Source organism: Magnolia sinica, chromosome 8 (assembly GCF_029962835.1).
Source record: "Magnolia sinica isolate HGM2019 chromosome 8, MsV1, whole genome shotgun sequence".
Lineage (NCBI taxonomy): Eukaryota > Viridiplantae > Streptophyta > Magnoliopsida > Magnoliales > Magnoliaceae > Magnolia > Magnolia sinica.
Window position 1 is genome coordinate 51609845 of NC_080580.1, and position 8748 is coordinate 51618592.

At 42.6% G+C, this 8748-nt stretch overlaps 1 non-coding gene across 1 annotated transcript; it reads left to right on the forward strand.

Moving 5' to 3' along the window:
• Positions 1-4171: 4171 nt before the first annotated feature.
• LOC131254642 (small nucleolar RNA R71) lies at positions 4172-4274 on the forward strand. Its single transcript, XR_009175766.1, has one exon. It is a non-coding gene; the product is annotated as a small nucleolar RNA R71 (small nucleolar RNA).
• Positions 4275-8748: the final 4474 nt, after the last annotated feature.

The following is an 8748-nucleotide window of genomic DNA, read 5'->3' on the forward strand; positions in this document are numbered from 1 at the left end:
AGACAATGAACACCAAAGTTCCATCTCCTTCTATCACTCTCAAGCCTGTGGTGGTCACTTTTCTGCTAAAAATACAACGGCCAAAATTCTGTAGTATGGCTTTTACTAGCCCACTATTGTCAAGGACACTCATGAGTTTTGCAAAGCTTGTGAGCATTGTCAAAAATTGGGAGCATTATCCCATCAGAATATGATGCCTTTGAACCCCATTTTGATCATCGAAGCATTTAATTGCTGGGGCATCGATTTCATGGGACCATTCTCCCAATCCTTTGGGAATTTATACATTCTGCTTGCAGTAGACTATGTCACTCAATGCGTAGAAGCGATTCCATGCCCGAACAATGACCATCAAAAGTAATTAAGTTTTTAAAAGAGAACATCCTTTCCTGATTCAGAACACCTCGAGCCATCATTAGTAGTGGAGGTTCACATTTTTGTAACAAGCCATTTACGAACTTAATGAAGAAATATGGCACCTCCCACAAAGTGAGCACTCCATACCACCTACAAACAAGTGGGCAAGCTAAGATTTTCAATAGGAAAACTAAACACATCTTGGAAAAGATGGTTAACCCTGACCATAAGGATTGATCAATCCGATTGACCGATGCCTTACGGGCTTACCGTACCACATTTAAGACCCTTATTGGAATGTCTCCCTTTAGACTTGTTTATGAGAAGGCTTGTCACTTACTTGTGGAGTTGGAACATAGGGCCTACTGGGCGATTAAAAATCTGAACTTAAATTTAGACAACGTTGGCTCGCTACGCAAACTACAATTGAATGAACTCGAGGAGATCCGGAATGATGCATACGAGAACTCGAGAATTTACAAGGATGGGATGAAGGTATTTCATGACCAACACATTCTTCAAAAATCATTCACACTAAGTTAAAAAGTTCCCTTGTATAATTCTCAGTTACATTTCTTTCCAGGCAAACTCTGATCTCGTTGAACCAGTCCTTTCACTGTTACTATTGTGTATCCTCATGGGGCCGTCGAGATACAAGATCTGAATAATGGCAAAGAATTCAAAGTAAACGGACATCGATTAAAGCCATTTCTTGAGAAATTAGATTTAAAGGACATGTCCATACCTCTGATTGATCCTGTTTACCAGGATTGACCTCCTAGTCTAATGGAGGTGTAGTTAGGTTTACTACTTTCCGCTATTTTAGGATAGTTTGCTGCTGCTATTTTAGGATAGTTTGCTTTTCGGTTGTAAAATTCTTGTGTTAAGCTACCTTCACATTGAGATTCTTTGGAAAAAGCTTCAAAATTCCTTCATCAGATACTATCTTTCCATCACTTCTCCTTCAATTACGTTGTCACTTTTGCAAATCATGCATATTTCTTTTACATTGAGGATAATGTAGATTTTAGGTTGGGGGTGGGAGATTAGGTAAACTAATCAGTGTTTTCTCAGTTTTGAGCAAAATTTATAAAATTTTTAAAAAAATTTCAATGTTTATCTATTTGGAAAGCGATAAGTTGTGTATTTAAGAATGTTTTGAGTATGATGATAAGATAGGGATTAAATTTTGAATTACTAAAGTCTAGTCATCTAAGTGATTTATCACCCAAGTTCTTGCATTCAATCGATTAAGTGGAAGTTTGAATATCATGTTAATCTAAATCACAAGACACGTTTAAATTGTTTTCTATGAATAATGGTAGAATTTCTTATTGTTAGCATGTGAATCATTAATAGATGGTGAGAATCAAGTCTGGAGAATTTTATCCACCTTAAAAGATGAAAAGAACCAGTTAAAAAGCAAGAGATTGACAAAAAGGGTCATGTATGGTGAAAAGATTGAAAAAGTTAGAAAAAGAATGAAAAAAAAAATCTGAAAGAAAAGAGAAAAGAATGAAAAGATTGAATGAATATAAATGACCGTCCATATAAAATTAAAAACTAGAAAAAAGAAGGAAAATGGGATAAGTTCGGAATCAATACTCAAGTTTTCAACCAATCTTAAAGTGATGAGCAGGGCTAACATGATGTAATGATAGTATCCTTATAGAAAGTAAGTTGATCTTCACTGCGTACATTGAAAAACTTGATATGCAAACTATGCTCTAACTTAATGAATAAATAACTTATTTAATTGATTGCTTATGTGATTCGACTCTAGATTTTCAAAATCTCACTTTCTCATCATTGAGTCTCCTCATTCATACTTGATTACACAAAAGATTGTTTTCTAAAAAAGGTTTGAACATTGCGCATTAAAGTTCATTTTTCGTATACTTTGCTCGGGACTAGCAAAATGCTGGTTGGGGATTGTGTTGAGGGTCAAATATTGCATATTATCCCTCAGTTATATCTTGGTTTTATGAACATGATAATGCTTAATGTTCTATTTTTCTCATGTTTGTGTTGCAAGGTGAATTTAAGAGCTTAGATTGAAAAGGGTGCTAAAAGTATGGATTTAATGTTCAAGAATCACCAAGGCAAGGGATGGATCTTAGGAGACCAAGATTGAAGAATTCACATGCCAAAGATCCAAGGAAACCAAGTGATGAAGGAAGAGAATTGAAGATTTGAAGTGAGGAAAAGAAATCATGAAAATTATCCTGAAAACAGATTCTGAGGCCAAAGGAGTCTAGTTTTAGAAAACTGTCAGATTGGCCTTCGATATTTCAAAGACCTGTAGCTAATATCGACGGACATATCGAAGACCCTTCGTTTAATCAAGAAATTCAGGATTTCAAGCCAAACTCGCTGGACAATTCTAGACCGATCTTCGATATATCGAGGACTCTTCAATATATCAAAGGGCATATCGAAGGACATATCGAAGACACTTTGATATATCAAAGCTACGTAAATTTAAGGTGATTTCTAGATTTTTCCAAGTCGGTGTGAAAGGAGGTGCTGCAAAACTATAAATGGGAATCTCCAGGGCACTCCTAGGCATCATCTAGGGTTTGAGGAGTAGAGCAAAAGCATCGAGAAGCCGTCACCAAGAGTTTTTCTTCCCTTTTCCTTAGTTGTTTTTATGCTTTTATGAAGAGATTCTAGTTCAATCATGTCTATGGTTGGCTAAACCTCTTAGCTAGAGCTAAGAGGTGAAGCTTGTTGCATGATGGGATGTTTCTATTACCTTGATTCATGTTTATATTGAACTCTCTTTGATTCTAGTTTGATTATAAGGAATACTTTTAGTTTTTAATGGTTTGTTGTGACTCAAATTACAATAGATCTGCAATAGCTTTAAGTATGTTCTTTTCATGTTTTAAGATTATGAATTTAGGAAATCTTGTTGTTCACCATCATCCCTAAGGCATGGTTGGATGATGGAATCCTCCCTAACTTTCACAATTCTCTCAAATTGATTGTGGGATTGGTAAATCTTGTTGTGAGCCATTGTCTCCTGGTCATGGTTTTGTGATGGAATCACTTCCAGTTCTCACACCTCTCATCCATTGAGAATTAGGTCAAAGGAAGTTCATATTTGGTTTTACTGAGATATCTTCCAATTGGATAAAATAGGGTTCTGATTCTAGTTGTGTCCTTGAATCAAGCATAGATCTCCCTGATCTCTTTAAGTGGATCCTTGGAAACCCTCGTTCCCACCTTTGAATTTCTTAAGTTTTTCATTAAATTTCTCATAATTACTCTCTCAAATATTCCAGATTTAGGTTTTCATCTTCTTCTAATTCTAGTTCTAGTTGCTTTCGGAAAACACACGAGATTAGTCCCTGTGGATTCGACCTCAGTCTTACTGAGATTATTACTACATCGTGACCCTACACTTAAGGTTATGAACAACAACCTCTTCTTCTGAACAACCTCCATTGTGCGAAACGTAAACATCATTCTTTCAGTAGCTTCAGTTGTGCACCGCACAACCCATCTTCCTCAGTGGCTTCTGTTGTGCGCCGCACAACCAGTCTTCCATACCAGCCTCCATTGTGCACTGCACAACCCAATAATGCAATGTTTAGTGGCTTCTATTGTGTGCTGCACAACCAGTCTTTCATACCGGCCTCCATTGTGCGTCGCACAACCCAATAATGCAATGTTCATATGATCCTTTCAAAAAAAACCTTCTTTCCAACTCTTGATTGATTCTTATTCCCCAACACACATCATCTGTACAAATTAGCGCATGTTTGGACTGAGTCCATCATATAAAAGATCAATTGTTCGCTAAGTTTCGTAACCATGGTGTGGGCAAGCGAGAAGTCTTTGAACCGTTCCCAACATTCAAAGAAGATCTCATTATTTTTTTGGAAGAAGTTCATTATTTCCTGTAAGACCCGTATCCTAGTCCGTACCATTCCATTAGCTTCCACGGTCCTTCCGGTCAAATTCTGGTAACATTCGCACCGTATCCAACGATTGCACGTGATCCTAAACTAGGTCCCGCATACCGAAGTCAGTTCAAATCGAAACTTGTATCATAGCGACCGCACCGTCGCCGCGGTTCCAACGCCGTGACTTGCGCACCGAACCGATACCCAGGCTAGGAGATGTGGACCTGCGTTCATTTCGAAGAAACGTCGCGTGTTGCGAATTACGAGAAAATCTCTACCGCATGTCCCATCAATCAATCCATCAATCAATCAAGTACACTCCATACCTCAAGTACAAGTCAAGTACATGCAACCCATTTCTCTCTTTTCCATAAGTCAACTCTCTCTCTCCCTACCCATCCCTCTTTTACCAATTTTCAAACCAAACCATACCTCCCATCACCTCTCCTTACATCACCCATCACTCCATCACCTCTTATCACCCGTCACTTCTCTCTCTCTCTCATTTCTCAAATCTCCCAAGCAACAAAAAAAATTTCACACGTCCAACCCCTCTCTCCCAAACCACAAGTGTGGTCCACCTTCTCATCTTCCATCTACACCCTCTCATCTCTCATCCACACTATCAATCTCCCATCAACCTCCATCAAAAGGCAAGCTAAGGAGCATTGGAGTCTAAGGGACCAAGAAGAAGGAAGATAAGGTGGGTGATTTACCGTTATTTTTTATTTTAGGGCCCACTTGTTGGTGGGACCCATTTTGTTGTATCTCACTCTCTCTCTCTCTCTCCCTCCATCACACGTGTATCTCTCTCTCTCTCTCTCTCTCTCTCTCTCTCTCTCTCTCTCTCTCTCTCTCTCTCTCTCTCTCTCTCATTGAATGGTAATGATGATGAAGGGGGGTAAGTGTGTCCCACCATGAATCATATAGTTCATGTGGGACCAATTGGATGAATGTGGGATCTACGCCATCTAACCCATTAGCGGGCTGAGATGAAGGAAAAATACAAATATCAGCTTGATGCAAATCAGATGGGCCACGTTCACGTGGGACCCACCTTGATGTGTGGGACACCATCATGTGGGACCCACCACAATGATATGTATCATGTCATCCAGCGTCCAGAGACACTGGTCGCCTGACTAACATGGACTGCGTGCTAGCATGGGTGTGTACTAATAAAGCTAACAAAAAAAAAGAGAAGTTGCTTTTGGAATAGCCTACCCATGTAGGCCCCACCTTGATATATGAATCCAATCCACGCAGTCCATTCCATTCCCCACGTGTTTTTAGGCATTGAGTAGAAGTTTGAGGCTAATCCGATTATCAGGCGGGTCATACCATGGGGAATAATAGTATATACCATTAAAACACACCTTGAAGCTTCTATTCGCCCAAAACAGGCTGCATATTGTACTCATTTGGACGGTCTTGGACCGTGGAATCCAATGGCTGGAGTGGATTCATCTGATGCAGGCCCCACATAAGTGATTTTGCAGAAAAATTGATTTTTCAAAAAAAACACAGAGTTCTTTCAGTCGCTTTCATTGCCACTAGGATGCCAGCGGTCGGGCGGATGGGCTGGATCCACGTCCAGCCGTGGGCCCCACCATGATGTGTGTTTTGCACATCCACGCAGTCCATTCGTTGCCCACCCTCCCTGGTTGTGGGCCATCCAAAAATCAGCCACATCCAAAGCTCAGGTGGCCCACTACAGAGGAAACAGTGGGATTAAACATTTGCCATTGAAACCTTTTTGGGCCACAGATTTTCGATCAAAATGAAATTTATTTTTCCACTTCACCTGGTAATGACCTCATGAACGGTTTAGATCGCAGATGAATATCACGGTGGGCCCCATGTTTGGGTGGCCTCATCAACGTGTTGAATGGGAAATGAATATTACCATGGGCCCTGGTCCACATGACCTTATAACAGATTGGATGACAGATAATATCACGGTGGGCCCAAGGTCCACGTGACCTCATGAATAGGTTGTATGGTAAACAAATATCATGGTGGCCCCTACCCCTGGTCCACGTGACCTTATAAATAATGCAGATGATTTGTTTGATCACCGTAGGGTACACGCTTCTTTTCAAGATTGACCTACATTCGGTTATCATCGATTCGTGTCCGAGAGGAGGACGTCCCGAAGACACTTTCAGGACGCGTTACGATCATTTTGATAGAAGTCATGTTGTTGATGACCAATGCACCTACGGTCTTCATGCAGTTTGATGAACGAGGTCTTTCGTCCATATCTTGATCGATTTGTTGTGGTCTTCATCGACGACATTCTCATATATTCAAGGACCATATGCAGCATCTGGAGATCGCCTTACAAACCCTTCGTGCCCACCACCTATATGCGAAGCTAGAGAAGTGTGAGTTTCGCAGAAGGAGGTGAGATTCCTCGGTCACGTGGTGACGAGGAGGGTGTCGCAGTGGACCCCTCGAAGGTTGAGGCGGTGCGTCAGGGGGCCAATCCACGATCGCGTCCGAGATCCGCAGCTTTCCTTAGTTTAGTGGGATATTATCGGCATTTTATTGAGGGCTTCTCTCGTATTGAAACCCCGTTGACCAGGTTGACTCGAAAGGGCACAGAGTTTATTTGGAGTGATACCGTGAGTAAGCATTTATGGAGCTGAAGGACCGTCCGACGTCCGCTCCTGTCCTCACTCTTTCCTCCGAGAGTGATGGATTTGTTGTATTTACTAATGCTTCGCGTATTGGATTAGGTCTTTGTCCTAATGCGCAGGGGAGACTGTGGCCTTCGCCTCTCGTTAGCTCAAGGTCCATGAGCCGAACTACCCCACGCATGATTTGGAGCCGGCGGCAGTGGTCTTCGCACTGAAGGTATGGAGGCACTATCTCTATGGGGTCAAGTTCGAGCTCTTCTCCGACCACAAAAGCTTAAAGTATCTATTCTCTCATCTGAGCTGACATGAGACCGAGACGCTGGATGGAGCTTCTGGACTATGATTTGACCTCCAGTACCAACCAGGCAAGGCGAATGTAGTGACGGATGCCCTCAGCGTCGACCACGAGGCCTAGTGGCACATATGATGATTCAGAGTGGAGAATGCTCGAGGATATAGCAAAATACGACTTTAATTTTGGTCTATAGTCTTCTATCGTTCAGCTTTTGAGCCTGTCGATTCAACCATCTCTTGTCGCAAGGGTGATCGAGGCTCACAGGTAGACGAGTCGTTAGAGGATTATCGAGCAGAGGCGGCATCTGAGAGTCAAAGATTGGCAGATTGGTGCCGATGGTGGACTTCGCTTGAGGCCGATTATGTGTCCCGGATATTCCCAAGTTGCGCAGAGATCTTATGACCGAGGCACATCGATCGTGGTTTTCTATCCACCTTAGCTCGACGAAGATGTATCGTGATATGAGGAGACAGATTTTGGGCGAGGATGAAGCTCCAGATCGCCGTTTTGTGGCGAGTGTGACACGTACCGGCGTGTCAAGGCCGATCATCGGAGACCCCCTGTCTATTGTGGTCGTTGAGTGTCCCGACGTGGAAGTGGGAGCACGTATCTACCGATTTTATCATGGATTTGTCGAGGACTCGGTGCGGTCATGATGCTATCTGGGTTGTCATGGATTGCCTGACGAAGTCGACATTTTCTTGCAATTTGTGCGACTTGGCCTTTGGACCGCTTACGAGGTTATTCATTGAGGAGACTGTGAGAATGCACGGCGTTCCAGTCTCGTCGTTTCAGACCGAGACCCAAAGTTCACATCTCAGTTTTGAAGAGCTTTCAGAGAGCTATGGGCACTAATTTGTAGCTCAACAGCATCGCGTATCATCCGCAGACCGATGGCCGGATCGAGAGGGTCAACTAAATCCTTCAGGATATGCTTCGGCCGCATGATTGACTTCGGTGGTAGTCGGGATGAGCATCTGCGATTGGCCGAGTTCGCATACAACAACAACTATTAGGCGACCATTGGCATGGCTCCTTTTGAGGCAATGTATGGCAGACCGTGCAGATCTCCGAGTTGTTGGACCGAGGACGGAGAGTGGAGTCTCCTAGGTCCCAAGCTTGTGCGACAAACATCAGAGGTTATTGATATCATCGGGCAGAGGATGCGCAGGGCTCACCGACAGAAGAGTTTTACCGATCGCCGGCGTCGTCTCTTGGAGTTTGTGGTAGGGGACCATGTGTATCTCAAGGTCTCGCCCATGAAGGGCGTAGTTCAATTTGGAGCAAAGGACAAGCTTGCCCCGAGATTTATAGGACATTTTGACATCACTGGACGCATTAGTGTTATAGCCTATCGGCTTACCTTGTCATCTCAGTTATCTGGCATAACAATGTTTTCCATGTCTCCATGTTGAGGAAGTGTGGGTCTAACATAGTTCCCGTTATTGATTTGCAGCCGTTAGAGGTTCATGAGAACGCCTCCTACATTGAGCAGTCAGTTCTATCCTTGATCGGAAGGAGCAGGTCCTCCAGACCAAGGTCA